The sequence below is a fragment of the Parasteatoda tepidariorum genome, chromosome 8 (assembly GCF_043381705.1).
Source record: "Parasteatoda tepidariorum isolate YZ-2023 chromosome 8, CAS_Ptep_4.0, whole genome shotgun sequence".
Lineage (NCBI taxonomy): Eukaryota > Metazoa > Arthropoda > Arachnida > Araneae > Theridiidae > Parasteatoda > Parasteatoda tepidariorum.
The window spans coordinates 5346120-5371312 of NC_092211.1; the positions used below are offsets into that span (position 1 = coordinate 5346120).

At 33.0% G+C, this 25193-nt stretch overlaps 1 protein-coding gene across 6 annotated transcripts in view; it reads left to right on the top strand.

Moving 5' to 3' along the window:
• The first annotated feature begins 7160 nt into the window (after nucleotides 1–7160).
• Nucleotides 7161–25193, top strand: part of LOC107453173 (histamine H1 receptor-like) — a 420328-nt gene continuing 402295 nt past the window's right edge. For all 6 annotated transcript variants that reach the window (XM_071184615.1, XM_043047827.2, XM_071184617.1 and 3 more), the window contains exon 1: nucleotides 7161–7456. The gene's annotated coding sequence lies outside the window, so the exon portion shown is untranslated. The remainder of the gene's footprint in view (nucleotides 7457–25193) is intronic.

Genomic DNA, 25193 nt, shown 5'->3' on the forward strand with positions numbered 1-25193 from the left:
AAAATCAATGAATCAAAAGTGAAATAAATAGGTTTTAAACGTAATATCGAACAAAAAGTCATTTAAATAAAAACTTACAGTCCATATCAGTGCGTACTATTTTCTAATGTTGCAAAATTATGAACTAAACTACTAAATAACGTATTTAATTTGAATTGAATGAAAAAAGTCATGAATGTTACAAAAAGGAAATGAGTAAATAATACAAACGTAAATTAGATAAAATTTACTCTTATAAAAAATCTCCTAAGTCAAGTCAATTTAAGCTGTTTTTTTGTATTTAAGCATGTAAATTTTTTAATAGATCATTCTTAAAAACATCTTAATATTAAAGGAAAAAAAACTAATAATTAATAGAATAAAAAGCAAAAACAAAATTTGAAGTTAATAATATTGCTTAAAATTTCTTGCACTTTAGATGAACTATAAACGACTTATTTTTTTTATCGACCCAGTAGAAGCGTAATATTGTTTTGAAGTTAAATTTTTGCTCTCGATAAAAAAGGTGAAGATATTCAAGCTATGTATAGTTTAAAACCATTACTGTAAATAGATTTTCTGGGGCAATTCAAAGCAAAAAGAATTTCAAAGTAAAGAATTGTGTTTTTTTCTTTAAATAAATTTTTCTTTCAAACTAAAATGTACTTTAACATAAATAAGTTCCGAAAATAGCAGCCAATTTGCCAGAAAGAATTCAGCAATTTTCTGAGATGGAATTCCTCTAATGTATGCTTAAAATTTTAAGGCGTCATAGGTTAGGTAAGCGGAACGCTACAATGGAATTTGTATTGTTCGCAACTGTGCTGTAGTTTGTACGTTACATTTTGTTAGGGAAAGTTTGATTGCCTTTGATACTATTTCTGAAAATTGAATTTTATTCTCGAACGAAGAAGTTTACAAATAGAATATTTTTTTAAAGTAATAAAAAAAAGTTTATTTTAACTCTTTTTTTCATTAAGTTTATATTGGAAATATTTATGTGTTATGTAAATTACCTGTTAAATTCACTGTTCTTTGAAAGTTGTGGTCTATAAAGTTGCAGAGGGGGCCTCCCTGGCCGAGCGGTATCGCCGGTCCAAACGCTCTGTTAAGCGTGGAGGTAGCGGGTTCGAATCCCGCCGTAACCCTGGATGTATTCTTTGTGATGTCTTTCTCTGAATTGTTCTGTCTGTATTTTCTACTTGACAATGACTTATATGCCTATATTGATCACACAAGTCAGCAAATGTATGTAATTTCAATAAATCAATAAAAAAAGTTGCAGAAAAAGCCTGTCCTACGAAAATAGGAAGAGATCGGCCTGGTATGCGGAAAAAAATACTGACAAAATCACCATATTTGTATGGTAAAGGCATTTTTCGTGGGAAAAAAACCGCAATTGTAAGAATTAAACACAAATATACCGTATTTCAACCATTCATATGGTAAAATTACCGTTTGATTTTGTTATAATTTACCGTAAATTCTTTATTTTAAATTAACGGAAATTATTTGTTTTAATTTATCGGAAATTATTTGTTTTAATTTATCGGAATTTCTTTGTTTTAATTTACCGGAAATTTTTTGTTTTAATTTACCGGAGTTTTTATTACAATACATTTAGTAACAAATACAAATCTCAGAAGTAAATGTAACCAAATAAATAGTTTCTATGGCATGGTCTAAAGTATCCCAATTAAAATACCAAAATAAGTTTCAGAACTACCTACCATTTTATTATTTATTTGATAATTTTAACTTTTTGCTTCAAATAGAAGAGAAATAATTTGTTTATTTTCCCCCAGTTTATTTAAATGGTTCATAGCAGATAGAGTATTCCTTATTCAAATATAAATTCTTTATTATAATAAGGGTTAAAGGCCAAGAAAGATAGCTTCAATAGTTTAATTAAAGCGATTTAAAGATATTAAACTCAGATATATCAGGTGACTGTTTAGTCCATCTTTTATGTGTCATTTATTTATTTTATTGTTAATTGGTTGTTGTAGTTAATTTTTACTTCGCACTAGAGCTTCACTATGGGTTATTGGCGACAGTCTGGGAAACATCCCTGAGAATAATCCGAAGACATGCCATCACCATTATGATCCTCTGCATAGGGGATGGTATCCCGACGACCTGCGCGCGAATTCAAGCACTTTATGGTAGAGCAGTTAAACGAGGACCCATACCTTGGCCCCAAAGCACATCCTTGGGCTCCAACGCAGACTAATCAAAGTGGTCAACCACCCGCACACTGACCGCAGCCAGTGATGCTCGACTTCGGTGATGCGCTGGGAACCGTGTCTCAATGATCAGTCCACTGCTGGACTTATTGTTTATTGGAATGACATACATTTGGAGGCTTGTATGCTCAGTTTAGGCTTATAAACCTTTGTCAAATAAAGGACAGATAGCACAATACAGAGAATTACAGCGCGAAGATATATCCAGGGTAAGAGTGGGATTCGAACGCGCTACCACCACGTTTTGCACAGCGTTTAACGGAGCATTCCGCTCGGCCAGAGGGGCCCCTAATTTATTTATTTATTTACGTATGTGAGTTTCTTCGCAAATACAAAGAACCCTCTTCATTTCCCCTTCTAGTTTGAAAAACAGATATCACAATTTTACAAAAGACGTACATCGAATCCTATAGTGGGATTCGCGCCAACTACATATACGCTTCATACCTGTTAGCGGAATGCTGCAGGGCGGAGTTTATGTAAAACAACCCTATATTATTGGGTCCCAAACCCTCAAAAGCGTGGGTTCAATATCTTTGTGCCGTTTTTCTCATTTTTATGCTATAACTCTTCTGTAATTGTGTGAGACATTTTGTCTCTTGGTTCGTTTTTATGTCCTCTTAATGATGACCAAGGACTATTTCAATTATAGCTTATTTATTATTAAATTCTTGATTATAGAATTATGTACAGAAAGGTTACAAATAGATACATGAGCTGTTGAGTATAATGTTTTTGGATCGCAACTGCTCCCTTTCTTTTTGTTCATACTAAATCTATCATCGTTCAATTACAACTCTACTCTTCGGCGTTCAAAACGAATCTCGTCTAAAAATATTCTCTCTCCTCAGAAACAGTCATTTGCTCCACCCCCAAGGTAGGGGACGACACCTCCAGTGTCCTTCACCCTCTGACCCTCAGGTCAAGGGGTCAATCCAATGCGTGGGAGAGGAATCAGGATCCTGACAAATTGGATATGAAGCAGGCAAATATTTGCATTAAGGACACTACCCTGAATAGTTTGTCTAAAGTAAGAACACCCCTAGCCATTCGTCTGGACCCGTAGCGGTGACTATGGTAACGAGATATAACTATTTCAAGTAGGGGTGTGGAGTTACTGTTTAGGAGAGGTCTTGGCGTGGGTCGGTGACAGAAAGGAAATTTTTTCCCTTCGATCTATTGTGTTAGTCCTAGAGTGAAGAGAAGCTACCCTCTCTGAAATGTGTGATTCTTGTTTTCATAGCAGCAGACGGTCTCAGACTTTGCGTCGGAGGGAGTTATTACCGTAGACAAACTGTATAAGTATCAAAACCAAAATTATCAATTTACTGTTACGGGTTCATGGTTATACTTTGGTTCGAACCCTCTACGTTCGTGGTGGAAAAACGCGACTGGTGTAAAAAAAAAAAAAAATCATATCTATTCCAAGAATTTTTTTTTTACTGTTGCTACACATAAGAGGAATTAATTCTTGGAATAGTAATAAGGCTTGTGTGCTCATTGAAAAAAACACTCTTTATAAGCCCTACACAAGTTTAAGGAAATATTGCTCAAATGAGAGAAAAACGTTGCAAAGAAGCATCGATTGCAACGTGGAGGTAACTGGTTCGAATCCCATCGTGTCCGTAAGTATGTGCTGTCTTTCTCTACCCCTGAGATTTCTGTATATAGATTTAGCAATTACATAATAGCCAGCTTTGTAATGGAAACACAAGTCCGCGTATGTGTGCGTAATAATGAACTAATAAATAAATATAGATAAAATGGATACAGAGTTACGGTGGGATTTATTTGTATTGCGTAGCAGTTGTATTTCAGGATGCTTTAACAGTCCTGATATAGTAATCTTATTTACCCCGATATAGTATACATTTAGTAACAGTTAAGTTACTGAACTAATCCAATTCTTGTCCAGGCATTTGCACATTTACAGTCCCGCAGTGGACTGATCGTTAAGACACGGTTCCCAGCAGAATACCGAAGTCAAGCATCACTGGCTACTGTCAGTGTGCGGGNATTTTCCCCCACAGTAAACTGTTTTCAAAGACACAGTTCCTAGTAGAATACCGAAGTCAAGCATCACTGGCTACTGTCAGTGTGCGGGTGGGTGACCACTGGGATCAGTCTGCGTAGGGACAGAGGGTGTGCGGTATGGGCCCTCGTTAAACTGTGCTACCGTAAAGTGCTCGACTTCGCGCGCAGATCGTCGGGCTACCGAAGCGGGGGTGCCATCCCCTCCGCAGGGGATCAAAATGGTGATGGCATGTCTTCGGATCATCCTTCGGGATGTTTTCCAGACAGTCGCCAATAGCCCATTGTGCAGCTCTAGTGCGACGTAAATGAACAACAACAACAACAGCACATTTACAAATGCATATTTTTAATAATTTTAAATATTTGTAAATGTCAACTTACAGCTTACATATAAAAAACCCAACGAGACATAAAAGCGATTTCAAAACAAAATAGAGGTTATCAAAACGAACATTTTTGAGTCATTTCAAATTGTGCGAGCACTGTTAAATGACTTTTGTTTAAGCATAAGTCGGTAATTTAAATAGTGCTGGTATATTGGAGATGAGTCGGTAATTACTTAATTTTACAGCATTTACCCCCAAAACAGCATGATAATAAAAACCAAATTTTATTATTAATTTATTGAAAAATTCATTACCAAAGCACTACGGTAAAAATTATCTTGTTTTTCGGTGTTCCCATAGAGCCAAAAAAACACAGTAAATTTGATCCTATTTTAATGGTTCTTATCATACTTTTTTTTTCTCAGTGTAAAAAAAAGAGAACGCTTTGGTAAGTGACAGCGGGTTCGTTCATGATTTCAGCGAGTTTAAATCGCTATAAAGGGATTTTTAGTAGCTATCTACAACTGCTATGTCTTTATTTAACGCTAAATTAATTTGTATATTTCATACAATAAATAATTTTTGATCTTCGTCATGTCCCTGCGCAGAGATAATACAAATGGGCGTAATATTTTATTCTGCGATTTTCCCAGAAAAATGTAAAATTAAATTTCAGACTTTACTCAACTTTCGAATTGTCTTTCTACATGTACTTTGATCGCTCAGGGGATAGAGCGTTCGCCTTTCAATGAGGTGAACCGGATTCGAATCCAGCGATGACTGGTCAATAAAAATTACACATCCGGCTCGCACCGACGTAAAATATCCTCAGTGGTAGACGGATCATGAGTTAGAGTTCCCTTGCCGTCAGGCCAACCGTGGGAGGTTTTCGAGATTTTACTCTCCATGTAGCTCAAATGCTGGTTATTTCCATTAGAAAGTCCTCCACGAAAACAAAATTTCTCCCAATACTTGATCCCGGAGTTACCTTGTCTTCTGGATTGGGTTCAAAATGACAAGGCTACGGAATTGAACATTAATTGTCGTAAACCCAAAACATTGTGTCGACTGTTTAACGATAATATATATGTACTGTTAATAATAACAAAAATAATAGAAATAATTCGCTACGGGTATCAAATTCTCCCACGCCCTTTACTTGTAATTTTTGAATTTGTTCAAAAATTCTCCAATATACTAAAAAATTGACGCTCATAAAATTTATGACAGTTCAGAAATATTATGGCCTTAACGTAAATAGGTGCTTTATTTACGCCACACAGTGAGCTATTGGTGACGGTTTGGGAAACATCGCTGAGGATGATCCAAAAACATACCATCATAATTTTGTGAGGCCTCTTCCCCAATTTAGACGTGGATCTGAAGGGGAAGAAAATTTCTCCAGATCCCTGCACCCATAGTAATATATGAGATATATAGAAAGCGATAGGCTCAGCGACAGTTTACATTACCTTCGATTTTACGGATTTCACGAGCACTTATACCGCAGGAACTTGGTTGGAGGGTCAATCCCTGCCATTCCGGATAGAAGTTCGATTCTCTAACCACAGGGCTACTACGGCCCATGTAAACTCTGAATTTATCAAATTTAATTATAAAAGTGACTGCTCTTTTATAATCGAAAAAGCATTTAACAATTACTCTGTTTATTTAGAGATTGACTAGCTGAAAGGAGCGTTCTTAGAGATGTGTAAATACATTTACTATGTCCACATACTTCTCAGAAGTATGTACATACTGTTTCAACATGCATCACCGACTTCACGTTTCGAGCCACAGGCGCAAAGCGACCAAAACCATGAAAACACTGGTGCCCGTACACTTTTGACTAGATAGGTAGGTACTTTGTTTACGTCGCACTAGAGCTGCTCAATGGGCTACTAACGACGGTCTGTAAAGTATCACTGGAAGATGATCCGAGGACATGCCATCACAATTTTGATCCTCTACAGAGGGGATGGCACCGACGACCTGCACGCGAAGTCAAGCACTTTATGGTAGAACTGTTTAACGAGGACCCATACCGCACACCCTTGGTCCCTACGCAGGCTGATCCAAGTGGTCACCCACCCGCACACTGACCGCAGCCAGTGATGCTTGACTTCGGTGATCTGCTGGGAACCGTGTCTTAACAATCAGTCTACGCCGGCCAGGTGGCCGAGCGATTAGCGCGCCTGACTGCGAAACCAATGGCCACGGGTTCGAATCCCGCTCTGGGCATGGATGTTTCTCTCTCTTGTGTTGTCCTCTGTTGTGTGTGATGAGTGAATGTGGCCCACCCTATGAACGGGTTTGTGGCAGTGTGGCGTGGACAATGTTACTCGCCTCCGTGACTTTGGTTCACAGGTGCCCACTGGGTAACGCGAAATGAGTAAGAACTCTGTCATCTTCTAAGGCGAAACGAATGAAGTTCAGTGCCTGCCATTCGAAAAAAACAAACAATCAGTCCACTGCGGGATGCTGATCAAAGTGAAGTGATCACCCACCCACTTTATGACCGTAACCAGTGATGTTTGACTTCGCTGTTCTGCTGAGAACCGTGTCTTTACGATCAGTCGACTGTTTGACTTGACTAGACAGTGTTTCTCGCGTGTGTTAATATTACCTCGCGAATTATTTGTTTAGTGATGCAAAAAATATGACAGCATATATTTTCACTTGTGATTTGTTCTTATAAGTTCGTAAACCTAAATTTGTCTGATAAGAGAGTAAGTGTTTGAATTTGAAGTGTCACGTATTATAGTTGACTATCACGCGTTTTGTTTTTGGTGAACGCATGAATATCTAAATGATTGAAAGAACTTTAAGAATGTCTCATTATCTAGCTGAATTCGTGTGGAATGGAATGGGGTAAGTTTTACTAAGAATTCCAGATTTAATAGATTTCAAATTATTAATGGAATGTTAAAATTCTTCCCAGCACATTTTTCTATATGTGTCAAGTTTTGTCTACTTTGAAATATATGCTGAAAAAGTTATGTTTAAACTAAACATTTATTCGACAGTTCAAAAGAATATTTTTTTTACAGTTTGTTTGATAATGTTATACTATTTAGAAACGTTTGCTGTTTGTTCCCGATCTAAGATTTTACGAAAGAAAATCTCGGGAAAAAACGGAATTTATAACTTTTAAATAACACTTTTTTATTTTATTTCTTCACTTTTAATTTTTATTTTTAATGAGTTATGTACTGGGTAATGCGTCAGTATTAGTATTTACTCTCAGAAATTCAAATTGAATTGCAGTAAATCAAATATTTATTATTGCAATTTTTAACAACTTTTGCGTTTTTCACCCGAGTTTCAAAAATTTAATTTCCATGTGCTACAGATTTTTGCTCTGTACAAAAGGATATAACACAAAATTGAAGTACATTGATGTAATTGATATACATTTATTGTGATTGAAGTAATTGATGTACATTTTGTTTTAAACATTCAGTCCCTGGCCAAATGATTAGACGAACTCTAATATTCAATGCGAAATCTTAATTATACAGGTGATATACTCTATACAGCTTTATTGTTTTTACGCAGCTGAAACCTGTTTGCACTTGTTTACATTCGTGTATCAATTGCTAAACATTGTAATGCAGTACGTAAGAAATAAATACAAATATGAATTTTATAAAAATTCTCCTGAATAAAAACTCATTACATACGTATATGTTTAAATCTAAAAGTATTGCAAACCATTCCATTATTAATGCACTACAGTGCGTCGAATATATTTAGTCTAATTATTATAATGTACTAATATAATGCCTGATATAATAATCATTCTATATTTATATATAGTCTAATGTATCCAAACGTCGAATTTATATTATATATCTTCTCATTTCACCATTTGATACACTAGCGTAAACAAGTGCAAACCTGTTTCAGTTTCGTAAGAACAATAAAGCTGTATAGGATACACTAATAATTAATACTAGTGAGCTGCGCCCCCTGCTCACTAACGCTCGCCAACCCCGGAAAATTGCTACGCAATCTTATATGGTTTGCTTCGCTCGCTACTGACTTAGGTACAGTGCAAATTCACAAAATTCTAAGAATTCAAAACAATCATTCAAATCCATATAAAAACTTTTTTTAAACAAAAAATTACATCTTTTTAGTAAATACTAAGTCATTCAAATAAATTTGAATTCAAAGAAATGACATGTAATTCGTTAAACCTATTAGAAATGTGCTATAGTATAAAATCTTAAGATAAAATTTCTAAAACTGATATCTCTTTAAAAAGGTTAAAATTTTGGCTATAATTAAGTCTATTAGAAATTGAAATAAGTGAATTGTAATGGAAAAACCTGCATAAACAAATAACTTCTTGCAAAACAAATTCGTGATATAAATCAAAAATCGTCAAATAAATTCGTAATATATAAATTCGTGAAAAAAACGCTTTCGACAAAATACTAAAATAGAGATCGATTTTAAAAGCGCTATATGTTGAGTCATCTGAGCTAGATTTAGCATGTGACATTTTTAGCGGCAATCATAGGTCGATTTTCTAGCGTTGCCATTCGGGGAGTTGTAATGAGGCTTTTTTTTGTCGCCGTGTAAGAGAAATATATATATATAGATTTTACATAGAATCTTAGAGTGCGTTTAATAATTTGGCCAGGGACTGCATGTAGAGAAAGATTGAAAAATAACAAGCTCATTCTTTATTAAATTGGTAGCAATTATTTGTAAAAAAAAATATTGATTTAATGTAAAATTTTATAAAAACAAATTGGTTTTGATAAAATAATAAAAGCGACCGTAAAAGTCCGATTTATGTGCCAGAAACTCAATTTTCTTTTTCTCTCGTTGATTTATGTTCCTGAATAATTTTTTAAGTTTTAAAAATCTGAAAAAAGCCGTTTTTGTCTCGCTAAATCTTATGAAGTTTTAGTTTTAGGAATTAAAGTCCAAAACAGCTGTTCTTTAATAAATGGTTTTATTTTTTTTTTTACAAAATCGATTTTGATGAAAAAGCAATTATACTTGGATTAAGGAGTCTATTTTTCTTTTGTGGATTCTATAATTTAATGTGGTTGAGATTTTGTTTTAATCGTCCTTCAAAATCCCTTTTTAACTAGTGTCTACGTGTGATAGACATTACTTGCGGATCTGTTAAGTTCTTTTTTTTCCGGCCGGCATACTTAAGATCGACACCAAATTAAAGTAAAGCACATTATAAAATTTCATTAAATGAAATTAAACAACATGATTTATTAGATAAATTATGTACTCGATTAAACAAATTAAAGAAACTGATGTAAGAAAAAACAAAATTTCAAAAAATGTATTACTGCCTTTTCAAAAGTATGTAAAACTGTAATCATAATATGTAAATATGTTGGGCATGGCGTGTTAACGTTACAGCTTTCAGGCTTGGTTAACCATCACGCTGAATCAATTTTTGAATTAGATTTATTTGGATAAATGCATGCGTGTCAAATCTGATTGGTTGTTGACTCGTCGCATAAACAAATGTCGTGATTCAACTTCGCGTGACGTCGGTTGCAAGCATCCAATCCAATATAGTAGTTATTTGATGACTAACCTTACATTATATATTCCCTGAATTCAAAAAAACTATCTTCATTGGAAATTACAAATCATTATTAAAGTTAGAGAGAATCAAAACTAATCACTGTTATTCAAGAGAAGGGAGTAAATTCAACTATAACCACCAGCGTTTTTTGAAATGAAAAAACGAAGTGCATTCCAGTCTCATTTGATATGATTTTTCATGATTTTAATTCCGCTGTTTTTACCAACTTCGATATCGTAATGCATATTTATTTTTTGATAATTATATATGTATATATTTTTATGCACATGTGTATATTTTTATGTATATGTATATGTATAGGTATATGTATATGTATAGGTATAGGTATATGTATAGGTATATATGACACCCGGTGGCTGAGCGGTAACGCTTCTCGCTGTCGTGCCACAGGTTCCTGGTTCGATCCTCGGACCGGGCAAGGTTGACTCAGCTTTTCATCCCTTCAGTGGGTCGATAAATGAGTACCAAGCATGCTTGGGAACTAAACACTGGGGGTTCCGCGTTCGGTTGACCACCTTACCAGAACATCTGCTCCTGCACCCCAGAGCCCAAGGTCAAGAACACTGAGATGGGCACAGTAGGCCTTGGGCCCTCTATGGGCTGTCGCGCCGCTGAGTTTTAGTTTATATTTATATATAAAAATTATTTGTGTTGTTGATATAGCCTCTATTAATTTGTGCTTTATTTGCAAAAGCATTTCATGAGTAAAGAATGTGAAACAATAATACTTTTGTCAAAATTAATAATTCTAAAAACGAAATCGATAATAGAATTTAAGCTTTTTCCAAGAAAATAGGATTAACACTCAATAGTTTTAATTATCCTTATTCATTTCCAACAATTAAGTTCTACAAAACACCAGGTTCGAATTTGTGACCTGCAATACTGCCTGTTATAATTCTTTTTTTGGTAAAAGATTCTTTAATTATTTAAGCATTTTCAAAAAGATTATTTCGAATGATAAGCATTTTATTAATAACAACCGAGACGTTATTAAATATTTAAATTACAATAATATTCTTACATGTGATTTTGAAAATCTTTTCATGAGTATACCACACGATAATTTAAAGAATATTTGCTTTGAAATGTTTAATTATTTGATTAATGAAGACGTTAATAAAGAGGATTTTGTAAATTTATGTAATGTAAACATTTTCGAAAATTATCTTTTCAATGGTATTTGTTTTTACAGACAAATTAAAGGTATTTCAATGGGCAATTGCTATTCAAGTGATTTTGCTAATATTTTCTTACATTCTTATGAACATATATTTTTACAACATAATTTATTAATTGGGTTTAGATTTATTGATGACTATTTTAGATTGTAACTATTTTTGATGCATTATTTGTAATGATTTTGATTTAATTAATGATATTTATCCTAAAGAATTAAATGTAATTAAGACTAATTCAGAAGATAATTGTGCATATTTTTTCCATCTTCCTATTAAACTTCGGGGCAACAAAATTTTCATCGGATTATACAATAAAAGAAGGAATTTTAACTTTTATGTAATTGGTTTAACGCATTTTAATTCCAACCTTTACTTTAAGATTTTTAAGAATATTATGATTAGTCAAATTCTTAGGTTTAAATTTATTTGTAATAATAAAACAATTTTCTTCCAGCTATAGGGACTTTCAAGATTATTAATAATTAAAGAATAATAATTTTCCTTTTAATTACTATAATTAGGATGTTTTAATTCAAAATATTCAAACAGTTCAGCCGATATTGAAGCCCGCATAAATAGGCCTATGTGGTGAAATTTAGGACTTATTTTCCAAAGCAGATGGCAGCACTTTTTAAAAAAAATTTTCTCATTGAATATATTTTTGTTTCATTTTTCAAAATTTTCAAATAGGGGTCAGCACTTGATTTATTTATAATATTTTCTTACTGGTTTAGCAATTTGTGTTTTATTTTGATTTGATTATTCTGGCTGTAACTATTTTTATTTATGGGTGGGAGTTTCATTATTGGGTCTTACTGCGTGTGCTTTTGGGTTTTGTTTCCCTGTTCATTTTTTTTCTGTGCTTTTCAAATCTTATGATCTTCTCTTATTTGTCTATCCATAATGGGGCCTCGGAGCAAAATGTATGTGTGTGTGTATTTGTTTTATATATCTCTATATATATGCTGTCTCAGACTCTTAAATTGAATAGTTCGGTTGCAATACTACTATTTTTCATCATTATTTTAAATTTATTTCAAATATTAATAGAAACGAATATTTTTTTCGTTTGTATGAAGTTCATTTATAATGTATGAAACATAAGTTTTGTGATAAAAATTACAGGACGTATTATATTGTTTTAATGAAAGAGAAGTTCATTATTGTCTACAAATTCATTATTGTCTACAGTTTTAACTTGAGCGAAAAAGGCAATCACAAATAAATTGATTGGAATAAAATATACGAAAATAGCTACATCTCTTCTTCTTAGAATAAACTTAATAGTTATTTAAATCAAGCTTTCTCTTTCTACTTCAGAGAATTTGAATATTTAGCAAATTTTGCAGATTGAGTCACGAAGGCTTTTCTTATTTACAATCAAATAAACACAGAATTATTCGTAGATGCAAAGAGTGTTTTTTTCCAAAAGCATTCCACTTCATTGAATAATTTGTTACAAAAAATAAAATTTTAAAGCCAAATAAATACTTTTAATTTTATCTATTTTCTTCTTCGAAAGAGTTAAGTCAAGAGAAAGTACCATGGGAGAACAAAATAATTCAGTATTTCTTTTGTTCAAAAAAGAAAATGCAATTTCTGCATCAATTTGAAAAAAATTGCCAACTACGAAAATCTCAAACATCTTTCAAAAATGTCTTAATCATTAGTGAGAAGTTTGTTTCATTTATTGTATTTTGATTATTTGAGCTTTTTAGTTTTGTTCTTACTTCGTATCGCAACCGTTGCTAGACTTCGTGGGGGTTCATTAGTTTATAATGAATTTTAAATATTTAATTTCAGTTGTGTTCCCAGGAAAGATAACCTTTCGAAGCTCTAGATTTTCATCTATATTATAAAAATGTATTTTTTTTCGTAATTTATTTCTAAAAACAAAAACTTAAAAATTTTTTGCACCAAATTTATACAATCGTAGAATTTAAATTTTTTTTTTATAACCGTCGTTGAACAGCCGACCCAATTTTTTTGGATTTACGACTATTAATAACTAGCTTAACCCCGCCCCCGCCATCCGGGGACGCAACTCGAAGTGAGCACAAAAGTTCAAGCCCATAAGCAAACATATTCAAAATTTTCAAATTAGAGTTTTAACAAATAGAAAGAATAATAAATATGAAATCTAGAAAACAGCGTTACTTAGAAATAAACTAAGTACAAACAAATATTACGAAGAATATAAACAGTAACAATCAGAAGAGATATTGATGTCGCATCTTCAATAGGGGTACAAAGTTAATAGAAAGAAACAATTACACATGGTTAAATATAAGATGTTTGTAACTCAGAATATAATCACAGCTGACAGAACAGTACTTAAGGTATCAAGTTCCAGGAGTCCCGCAGTGGACTGATCGTTAAGATACGGTTCCCAGCAAATCACCGAAGTCAAGCATCACAGGCTGCGGTCACGTGTTGCAAAGATAGTCNAGGATCAGAAACGTTATCTTCCGTCTTCGGATCATCCTCCGGGATGTTTCCCAGACCGTCGCCAATAGCCCATTGTGCAGCTCTAGTGAGACGTAAATTAACAACAACAATCAAGTTTCAGGAAAAGATTATTATTTTTCAACACAGTAAATGTATAATAAAAAAGAACGTAAAAATGTACAAGCATAACAGTGAGTATGTACATTGAAAGTCAGATGAATAATTTATGAAGCAGGGTGCAAAAGGCCAGCAGTCTCACCTGAAGACAAAGAAGACATACTCCAGGAATACTAGTGATTAAAAGTTCAAAATGAGGAATCACATAGGGACAGATATCGATAAAAAGCATGAAATCAAAATATAAAAAAACAAAAAAAAAAAAAAAAANAAAAAAAAAAAAAAAAAAAAAAAAAAAAAATTTTAAGAGAAAATTCAAGTAAAAATAAAACTAACAGGTAAGTTAATAAGAGATTTAAAGTATGTCTTTTCCAATAAGTTCTCATTTGGGTATATTCACGACCATTAATGTTCAACGCCGTAACTTTTTAATTTTGAACCGAATCCAGAAGACAAGGAAACTCCAGGATCAAGTATTGGGAGAAATTTGCCGTCGAGAACGAATTTTTTTTGATGGAACTTACTTGCATTTGCGTTACATGGAGAGGCAGACCGCGAGAATCTCCCACGGTTAGCCTGAAGGCAAGGGGACTCTAATCCATGATCCATCTACCACTGAGGATATTTCACTTCAACACTGTGGCCAATGCAAGCCGGATGCGGATTCGTATGGACCAGCCATCGGTGGGATTCGAACCCGGTTCACCTCAGTGGATGATGAACGCTCTATCTCCTCAGCCATCACGGTTAAACATAAAGAGGCCTTACACTGAGAAAAAAAGTATGATCATAACTACTAGAATATGGTAAAATTGACCATGTTTCTGGTCCTCAAAGCACGTTGCTACTGATTTTGGTAAAATTAAGTATAAAGTAGAGCCCTTAGAAGTGTTGCCTTCTGTTCTATTTTATTTAGATAAAAAAATGGAAAATGCTTTCGAATTCGTAATAATGCAAACAAATTTTTTTAACACAACGAATTTTTAATAATTATTAAAAATAATTTCGACTATCACTCCCGCCAATAGTTTTTGAAAAGTGAAACCCTAGGTAAGTGTCTATCTTGACCTACCAGTAAGTCTGCTCTGGTAAATATTTTCTACTATTTTCTTAAAATACTGGTGTTGTTGTTGTTGTTCTCATCCCCATGACCAGCAGAGCTAGATCAGGTCTATGAGTTCGTTCACTTTAAGAAAGTCTAGCATAAATTTTGTTGTTAAAATACATTTAAAAATATTTGATCAAAAATTTTATTAAAAAGTTCAAAAGGCTCAGATCATTAAAAGCTAATCATGTGGGAATTTAGCAGGGATTAGGAACCAAACCGAAGCGGAAAAAAATCTGATATTTAGTTAGCATCAGGTATCAGAAAAAATTAACTACTTCTCACTAGGAATTCGACAACGTTAAATTGTCAGCGTCCTGTGTGATTTGTAGTGTTATATGTAGTACTATAAAGCAGAAAAAGTGGTAGCTGACTAGGAAGACCATGAATTGTTCTAGATTGCAGGGTAAAAAAAAATTTTTCGCCACAAAAATACTGAATTAAAATATGCTATACTCTTAAGACAATGAGCACAACAGAAATATCTTACGTTTTAACAGATTAATTTTAATATCTTAATATTTTACGCACTTTATAACTGATAAAGTAATTCCGATTATCCGGCAGATACTTATTCTCTCGGGCCGGACAATCGGGTAGTCTGCTACTGAGAAAATATTCTATCAAAATGAAAAATGCCATAGACTAAACGTACGACACACAACATGAAAAACTTGTACCTTAACTGATTAATTTCAATTAAAACCCAATATATTTGTGCAGTTAATAAAATGTAACTGAGTTATTCTGATTATCCAACTATTCGCAAGTCAAAATTCTTGATGATCCCATCAAATAATTTTGATGGTTTTTGTTGGTTTCATGCGATTCATGATGGCCCAACATCAATTGATGGTCACCATCTAACATTTCCATTGTGATCCGCGATAGTCCATGATGGTTCCAGCAATACATTTTCATGATAGTTTAATAGGAATTATTGTTGGTTCTCAAAAATATACCATCAAAACAATTTGGATATTTTTATGTTGGCTTATCATAAATCAGTCCGAATCCCTACATTGGCATGATGGTTGTTTTTTATCGCTCCAGCATTTAATTTCTAAGAAACTACGATGAAAATTTCCGATGATTCAACAATCATGAAAACAAGCTGCTATTCTTATATTGGACCATCATAAATCAGTCCGAATTCCTACAATGGGATGATGGTTACTTATGTTGGTTACTGTCAAAAATATAATGGTTCATGATGGAATTATTATTGGTTTCCAACAATATTATTTTGGTCCATAAAGGGAAAACTATCACAAAATTTTGACTTGGGTTTCTAATTCCTCGATCCCGTGAACTGCGGTTAATTGAAAAATCTACTTATGCGGAAACATACTTTAATATGTTTCCTGTAACATGTTAAACTCGCGATGCTGATCCATCAATGGAAAACCAGCAACAATTTTGACTTGGGTTTCTAATTCCTCGATCCCGTGAACTGCGGTTAATTGAAAAATCTACTTATGCGGAAACATACTTTAAAATGTTTCCTGTAACATGTTAAACTCGCGATGCTGATCCATCAATGGAAAACCAGCAACAATTTTGACTTGGGTTTCTAATTCCCCAATCCCGTGCACTGCGGTTAATCGAAAAGTCTACTTATGCGGAAACACACTTTAATATGTTTCCTGTAACATGTTAAACTCACGATGTTGGTCCATCAATGGAAAACCATCAACAATTTTGACTTGGGTTTCTAATTCCCCAATCCCGTGCACTGCGGTTAATCGAAAAGTCTACTTATGCGGAAACACACTTTAATATGTTTCCTGTAACATGTTAAACTCACGATGTTGGTCCATCAATGGAAAACCATCAACAATTTTGACTTGGGTTTCTAATTCCCCAATCCCGTGCACTGCGGTTAATCGAAAAGTCTACTTATGCGGAAACACACTTTAATATGTTTCCTGTAACATGTTAAACTCACGATGTTGGTCCATCAATGGAAAACCATCAACAATTTTGACTTGGGTTTCTAATTCCCCAATCCCGTGCACTGCGGTTAATCGAAAAGTCTACTTATGTGGAAACATACTTTAAAATGTTACCTGAAACATTTTAAACTCACAGTGCACATGAAAATACAATAAGGATAAATTTTATTTGTGACTTCATATTTAAATTCATGAATATTATCCACTTCATTAAATGTATCTTTTAAAGTTATTCTGATTGTCTGAATATTTTCACATTCTGAACTTTGTTCTACGAGCTTTGATAATCTGGAAGTCTATTACTGAGAAAATATGTTTCGAAAACGTATAGAATATATTTTAAAAAAAAAAGCACATAGCCATTTTTCTGTTCAAATAAAATTGTATTAAAAAATATCTTTTGCCCACTCAATTCTTATCTCATTGGAGCGAAGGCACCTTTTGACAATCTATGATTTATTCTCAACTAAAATAGATTGGAAAGGAAGATTGGGGACTTTTGTTGTTCTCCTTCGAGAGGCTTTACTTTCACGAAATCAATATTTCTGGAAGAAGGCTTTTCCAACTTTCAAAAAGTATTAGACTTCTGTAAAACGATACTCAGAATTTTAAATTGCAGCATTTCTTAAAGTCTCTTAGAAATAAACGTGAAAATAGCAAGAAAGATACCCTCTGTTTACTTGACTGTGTTTTTTTAGAGTTTTCTAAAGAGTAAACTTCGCTTTAGAAAATGGAATTTTGTCTTGTCAAGAGTATTTTGCAGAGGAACAATTGATACTTATTTTGATTTAAAGGTTTAAAACGGTAACATGTTAATTAACAGCAATTTCCCAGAAGATGATTAACTATATACGAAGAATCAGAGTTTTTCGATCAGTGTATAAATGCTTAACAGTTTTTAAACTTTTTTTAATCCCAAAAACCATATGGCTTTTGCATCCATCGTTGAACAGCCGACCTAATTTTGGGTTTACGACTACTAATGTTCAACTCCGTAGCCTTGTCATTTTGAACCAATCCAGAAGACATGGAAACTCCTGGATCGGTACCCCCAGAGATATTGATTTGTTATGGGAACATGGAGGACTTTGTGACTCGACAGCTTTAACGTGCAACAGTCACTGTTTACTACACGGGGAGTCATCGGCTGGCGAGGATCGAATCCTCAAACTTTTGGGCATGGGTCCAGCGCCCTACCAACCAGGCTATCTCGGCTTTTTGATTTTATTGACTGATTCCAACCATATGGTTTTATTTTATTTTATAACCGTTGTTGCATAGCCGACCCAATTTTATGGGTTTACGGCTACTAATCTTCAACTCCGTATTTTTGCACCCAGTAAATTTGTATTCAGTAATTTTGAACCCAATCCAGAAGACAATGGATCTCCTGAATCGAGTACTGGGAGAAATTTGCCTTCGTGGAGGACTTTTTGATGGATTTGCGTTACACGAGGAAGACCACGAGAACTTTTCACTGTTAGTTGTATTCGACGAATTGATTGCTGTTGTAGATTATCTACCACTTCAAAAATATAATTCCAATTCAGTAGTATATAAGACATGTTAACTCGATTCAATGGTGGAGTACCTTTTCATAGATGAACGTTGACATGGTCGAAAACAACTCTTCCCAAACTTTCTTCGTGGTATCATTTTCGATAGAAATTAGGTATCATGATTTAAATTTCAAGTTTCTTTTTCTGATGTTTTGTGAATAAATAAGAATTTGCTCACTATTTTTTGTAGAAGAAATTATTTTGGAAAACATTTCATTATTTTATTATTTATTCTACAGAACTGATAACTATCATATTTATATTATCTTGGATGTTCTTAAAGTGAGTGACTTAAAAAGTTTTTACATAACTCTAAATTCTTTTACCGCAAGAATCTGCTAAGTGTTACCGTAGTTTAAATGTGCTTTAAAAGGTCTTTACAACGAAAGGAGTCTCAAAATTAGATTAGACCATCTGTGTTCTTTATCAGATATAAATAAAAACTATAAAAGCTTCATTTCGATGTTATTTTCGGAGTAATTAGCCTAATTAACCGTAAAGATAAACAACGCGTTATTTCCTAAAAAGTAGTCTCTCAAAAACCAAAGACAAAGACAATAATATATGCTACGTACTTTAATTCAAAATTAATACAGAAATTGTAATAAATCGTCAAAGAAAATTATAAAAAAATCACCGAATTAATGACGATATTTATGCTAAATTAAGTTCGGTAAGAATTAACAATTGATATTAAAAATAAGCTGTGTTGAAAGTAGTATTAAATTTAGAAATGGTGTTAAATCGCTTAAAAGAAGCGTAAAAAATCGCCTAACTGCTATAAACGCAAATGGTGCTTAATTAAATTTGGTAATAATTGCTAACAGAAATGAAAAAAAAGTTATATACTCTAAGGAATATAAAGCAAAATGGCATTAATTCGTATAGAAGAAACGCAAAAAATCTACATATATAAAATTGACGCCAGTGATGCTTAATAATTTTGGCAAGAGGCTCTACTGTTACTATGGTGATTGGAGCATTTATTATACATAACAAATGAACAAATAAAGGTACGAAGTATTTTTCATTCTTATTAAAATTGGTCTCGCAGATCGTAAAAACATGGTTACGAGTAGAACACTGAAGTCAAGCATCGCTGGTTGCGGTCAGTAAGCGGGTGGGTCACCACTTTGATCAGTCTGCATAGGGACCGAGGGAGCGCGGTATCGGTCCTCGTTAAACTGTTCTACCATAAATGGCTCGACTTCGAGTGAAGGTAGTAGGGCAACCAAAGCAGAGGAGCCATCCCCTCTGCAGAGGATCCAAATTGTGATGGCATATCTTCGGATCATCATCAGGGATGTTTCCCAGACTGTCGCCAATAGCCCATGGTGCAGCTCTAGTACGACGTTAATAAAGTACTTATGGTACTTTATTAACTCCTACCTATCTTATTAAAATTACATTAATGGTGGAATGATTTAACATAGATACTACGAAATTAGACTTTTTACTGCCTCTTGCGGGGATAAGTGTCGTAGAGAATCACGTGATTGAGGTCAATTTTGACCTGTAAGTGACGTAGTGTGGGTACTTCGATTCTGATTGGTTGTTGAAACATGGGTTTTGTTTATGTTAGCAACTGCTCTTGCAGTTCTATTTCGAGTAAGTCTAACCACCAGTCCAGTATCACTTCTCTTAAGTGACACATTTAAAATTCTTTCACAAAGATTCTTTCTCAAAGATTTCAATTCTTTCACTTTATACACTGAGACTTAACACAAAGACAGGCATGAAGCCATGTGAAACATAAATAGACTAATTATGCATCGAGGTAGCCAGGTACACAAAGCAAAATTATTTCACTGTTACATTAAAATACGTCAACAAATGATAAATCTAAGTAATATAAAAGTAAGTAAACTAGAAGTAAAAGTAGACTAGAAATAATTGTATTTCAAATAATTCGATGTGCGATACGGCTCTGAAATTTAATTAACTTATCGTTAGTTAATATTCCAACTTATGTAGAAAATTTCAGCTCAACTTTAATACGCCATTTTACTGATAAAGATTAACTGGCTCTGACGTCGTAGGTCACGTGTGTGGGTAAGGAAGATCTTCTCGAAGTGCAAGTACTTAATTTGTCTCTAGAAACAGTATCAAATCAAAGAATTCTAAATACGGTTAATCTTTATTTTGATAGGATGAATTACTGAAAATGTGTTTCGATTAATCTAATAACGCGAAGCCACCAAAACGGGCAAAATATAGAAAGAAAGAAATTTGAAAAGAAACTATTTTAGCTGTATTAATAGTGTTGGCATGTGTATTTCAGTTTTGTACAGGATTTAAAGAAAGGGAGCTGATAATTGCTATAAATACGCTTATGTAATGTCAATAAAAAAAAAAATCAAAGCCATGCTTTAAAAAATGATAAGTTTTGAAAACCTGTACCAAACTCCTAAATTTTTTCACACAACTGCATGATTAATTTCCGTGAATTTATTTTAGCGTTTATATTAAGCAATTGTTTAATTTTTTAACGCATGATCAGCTAAAATAACATATTTTTCAGGATTATCATAGATTATTCATCTTGAATTTTGAACTTTGTTTTCCTTTATAAATTAAAAACAATTAGAAGCTAAGAATTATAACTTTTCTTCAGCTTATAATTCCAATTATTTGTAATACTGTAAAAGAAAGGCTTTCAATCCAAATAGGTATTTAACTTAATTTAGAAATCATAAAGCTGAAATATCTAAATATGATTAATTTCCCATTGTCTGAAGTCAAAGCGTAGTTTCCATAATTAATTGAAATAATTGTTTCGACCGTAATATAATTATAATTCGGTTAATGCAACAGCTTGAACGTTAATTTTAGAATTAAAATATGCTTTTAAAAATTCGTGCAAAATTGACAGAATCCTCCAAGAGAATGAAGTTAGTTTGCTTTGGAACTATATGAATTATGTTATTTTAAAAGTTCAGATGGGTAAGAAATGTTATTTAATTAAAATGGTTTGGAAAATTGACTCATTATTTTGTGTTAATTTAAAACCATTTTGTACTTAAATGATTCTTACTTCTAAAGATACTGTAAAACCTATTTACCTAGATAGTTCTGACATGAAAATGATTACGATAATTCAAAGCTTTAAAGGTTTGATGAAGTAAACCATGACCCCAAATGACGGGTCAAGAAAGCGCCACGCTCTGTGCGCATGCGTGAAAATTCTTGCTATACTTTATCAAATATAATTCACAAAATATTGATAAACAATACAAGTTGATGGTTTTTTTCTTTTTAAAAAAACTTTAGTTTACTAAATAAATGGCAATGATTTTCATTTATTCTTTACCCATAGGCAAAATGAGTCTTGGTGGGGATGGCGTCCACACACTTTTTAACTGTGTTTAAGATAATAGTAAAGAGTGCGCATGCGTAGTCATTGCATGCGTTGCTATGGCAACCACTGCTGTTTTTCTTTTGATTGTTCACAAGCAGGCATTTTTAATGTATTTTACATAATAACAATTGGGTATACTATAGCCTACGTCACAAGCTGTGTTATTCCTACTAAATTTAACCCATGAACGGCATTTTCTGCGAGCCTAACTTCAAGCCACAAATAAACAAACGAAGTGTTTGATCGTTTAAATAGCTGCTCGCCAGATTTTATTGCATTATAAAGAAAAGTAATTGATATTCGATTTTTGATTAATAATTGATTTATGTGGATAGTGGCATTTATGTGGATAGTGGCATAGAATTTAGCATTGCGTCATGGTAAATGTTATTCCTACTAAGTGGAAGTAGTTGTGTTTTTTTTATATTATACACAATTTAAGGTATTCTTATATTCTTTTTATTATTAACGTATAATGACTGCCTTGACGGTGATTTTATTATAAATATGAATACTGAAGAGGCAAAACTATTTTGTTGAAACGCGTCCATAGGCAAGGATATGAAATCAAACATCCATGGAGACAGTTTTTTCAAACCCATGATTTGAAATGTTTAACGGAGTCCATCCAGAAAGAAAAAAGCATTTCACCCATGGCTAACCAATGATCGTAATAAGTCGATCACATTTTTTTTAATGCTTTTTATTTATTTTTGCTCACTCTATATGAGTTTGGAAAGGGGATTATGATGAACACAAAACTGGATAACATGTGAAAATAATGATATACCGTATTTCATATTTTTACAACGGAATCTGCATAAATAATGACAAATACCCTAATCCATCACAAATTCGCAAGATAAAAACAAACTAAAACTCCTTCGAGAACTTATGTTCAGACTTATATCTAAATAATCCTAGGGTGCTTTAATTTGATTAACATCCAAACTTTCACATAATTAAGAGAATTTCTCTCTTTTCTGCAAATTCTGCAAGCGACTAATTAATTCAAAAAGTTATCTATGGAAAATTAAATTAACCCATAACACAAGCGAGAAAGAGTTGCTTACGTAATTCTTTCCGTTTTCCCTATTTCTTTACTAATAATCTGCTTAATGAATTTTTTTTGTTGTTGATTCTTGTTATTTAATACATGACATAATCCGGTTTCGTTGTCACGTAAACAACATAAAACTAAATACTGTGTTTTCGCATCATTTGTTTGCCAAATAGATGTTTCTAAATTTATATAAAATCAAGTTAGGTTTATGTCAAGAAAATAATTTAAAATTAGAATTTCTTTAAAATTGAGCATTTATTTGTTTATTCATACCTGCGTAAATTATTAAATAGAAAAATGTATTTTTTTTTAAAATCACCTGCCATATCTCCGCCTTTAATAATTTTTAGACATTTTTGCCCTTAATAAAAACTTTTTGTCAAAAAACTATTAAAAAATTGGCAATAGTAGATGATATAATTAGATATTTAGATCTATGAAGTAGTATAATTATATTTATTATATAAATATTAAGAATTGAAAATAATTTATTTAGGTGGTAGAAGAAAACAAGAATTATAGAATTATGATGGATGTTGTAAAAAAATTTTGTTGGTGCCACTCGGTTATAATAGGCAATTTTATTTGGTGTCTATAGTGTTTGTTTCAATGCCCTGTTAATTAAAATGGCGCAATAAAAAAATTAGAACACTTAAAAAAATATAATCCGCATAAAATGAATTTTATATTAAAATGAAACAAGGAAATTGCATAAAAATGGAAATGTATGTCATCTGATGCACAGAGTAAAAAAGACGACTTAGTATATCGACTTAGTTTATTTAGATATTTTTCAGTGGATTGCCGTAAAAGAAATGACCAGCTTGGAGTAAATCCAAGGTGCACCAATAATATGTAAAGTTCCCCCAAACTGGAAAAATTAAATGAATGCTAGTTGAGATTTTTTAAGACTATGGAAAAATACTTCAATTTAGCTTTGAGACGTGGAGGCTCAGGGGATAGAGGGTTAGCTTTCCAGTGAGATGAACCGGGTTCGAATCCCAGCGACGGCTGGTCGATATGAATTCCGTACTTGGCTTCCATAGTGCTGGCTTAAATTATCCTCAGTGATAGACGGGTCATGGGTATGAGTCCCTCGGTCGTCATGCTAACGGGCAGAAGTTTCGTGGTTTTCCTCTCCATGTAACGCAAATGCGGTTAGTTCCATAAAAAAGTCTTCCACGAAGGCAAATTTCTTCCGATACTTGATGGAGGAGCTCCCTTGTCTTCTGAACTGGGTTCAAAATTATAAGGCAACGGAGGAGGCTTAAATTCGGTCGACTCTTCAACGACGGTTATAAAATAAAATAAATTTCGCTCTTATTTTAGAAATTACGAAATTATTCCAGATGTATTTTTTGCTCCTATAAATATTTCCGTTAAAATAAAAATTTATTGGAAGCTTAAAAAATCTAGGTTTATCCCACTTTTGCCACCGTGGAAACCCCGATATGGTATGGCCATGGAGTTTTCGAACATAACAAACCTGAAGTGCCACTCCCTAATCGGGCAGATTTATTTTCCAAAGAGTTATTTTTTGGTATTGAAATCACGTATACAATTAAATTTTTTCTATTTCGAAGTAATTAAGTTAAAATTCATCAAAACATTAATTTTAACTTTAACTTGATTACGTCACCAAGTTTAGGAAATTTCGCAGACAAAGAGCATTGTTAAACGTAAAATTTTATTTCTTCCCGAATTTTCTTTTAAAACTTTTCTTCCAAACTTTCCCCTGAACCTTTAACTTTTTTAAGTGTCTTAATCAAAAATATTAAATTATAAAATTGGAAAAAAGATCTTTTTAAAATTAATAAATTCGAAAGATACCACTAAATTTTCAGCATTTATTATGTTATTTATTATTAACATTGTTTCATGAAAGCTATTTATTAACTGAATTTGAACTTCACCGAGAAAATATTTGAAATGAATAGTTTTTCGTGGGTATTTTAAATTCTTCAGGACAATTTTTAGAATAGAGAGGGCATTCGCACGGATCCTTTTATTAGTCCGAAGGAACGCAGTGGGAGAAAAATAAGAAATGTCACAACCTTCGAATGACTAAACTATGCAGTTGGAGGGCAAACAATAAGACAGAAGTCACAACATTCGAGCTATAATGTGTCTATGTAAAGAACTCCCCTACCTATTCGTCTGGAGTAGTGGCGGTGTCTATGGTTACGAGATTTAACTATTTCAAGTAGGGTCATAAGTTAAGATAGGTTTTTG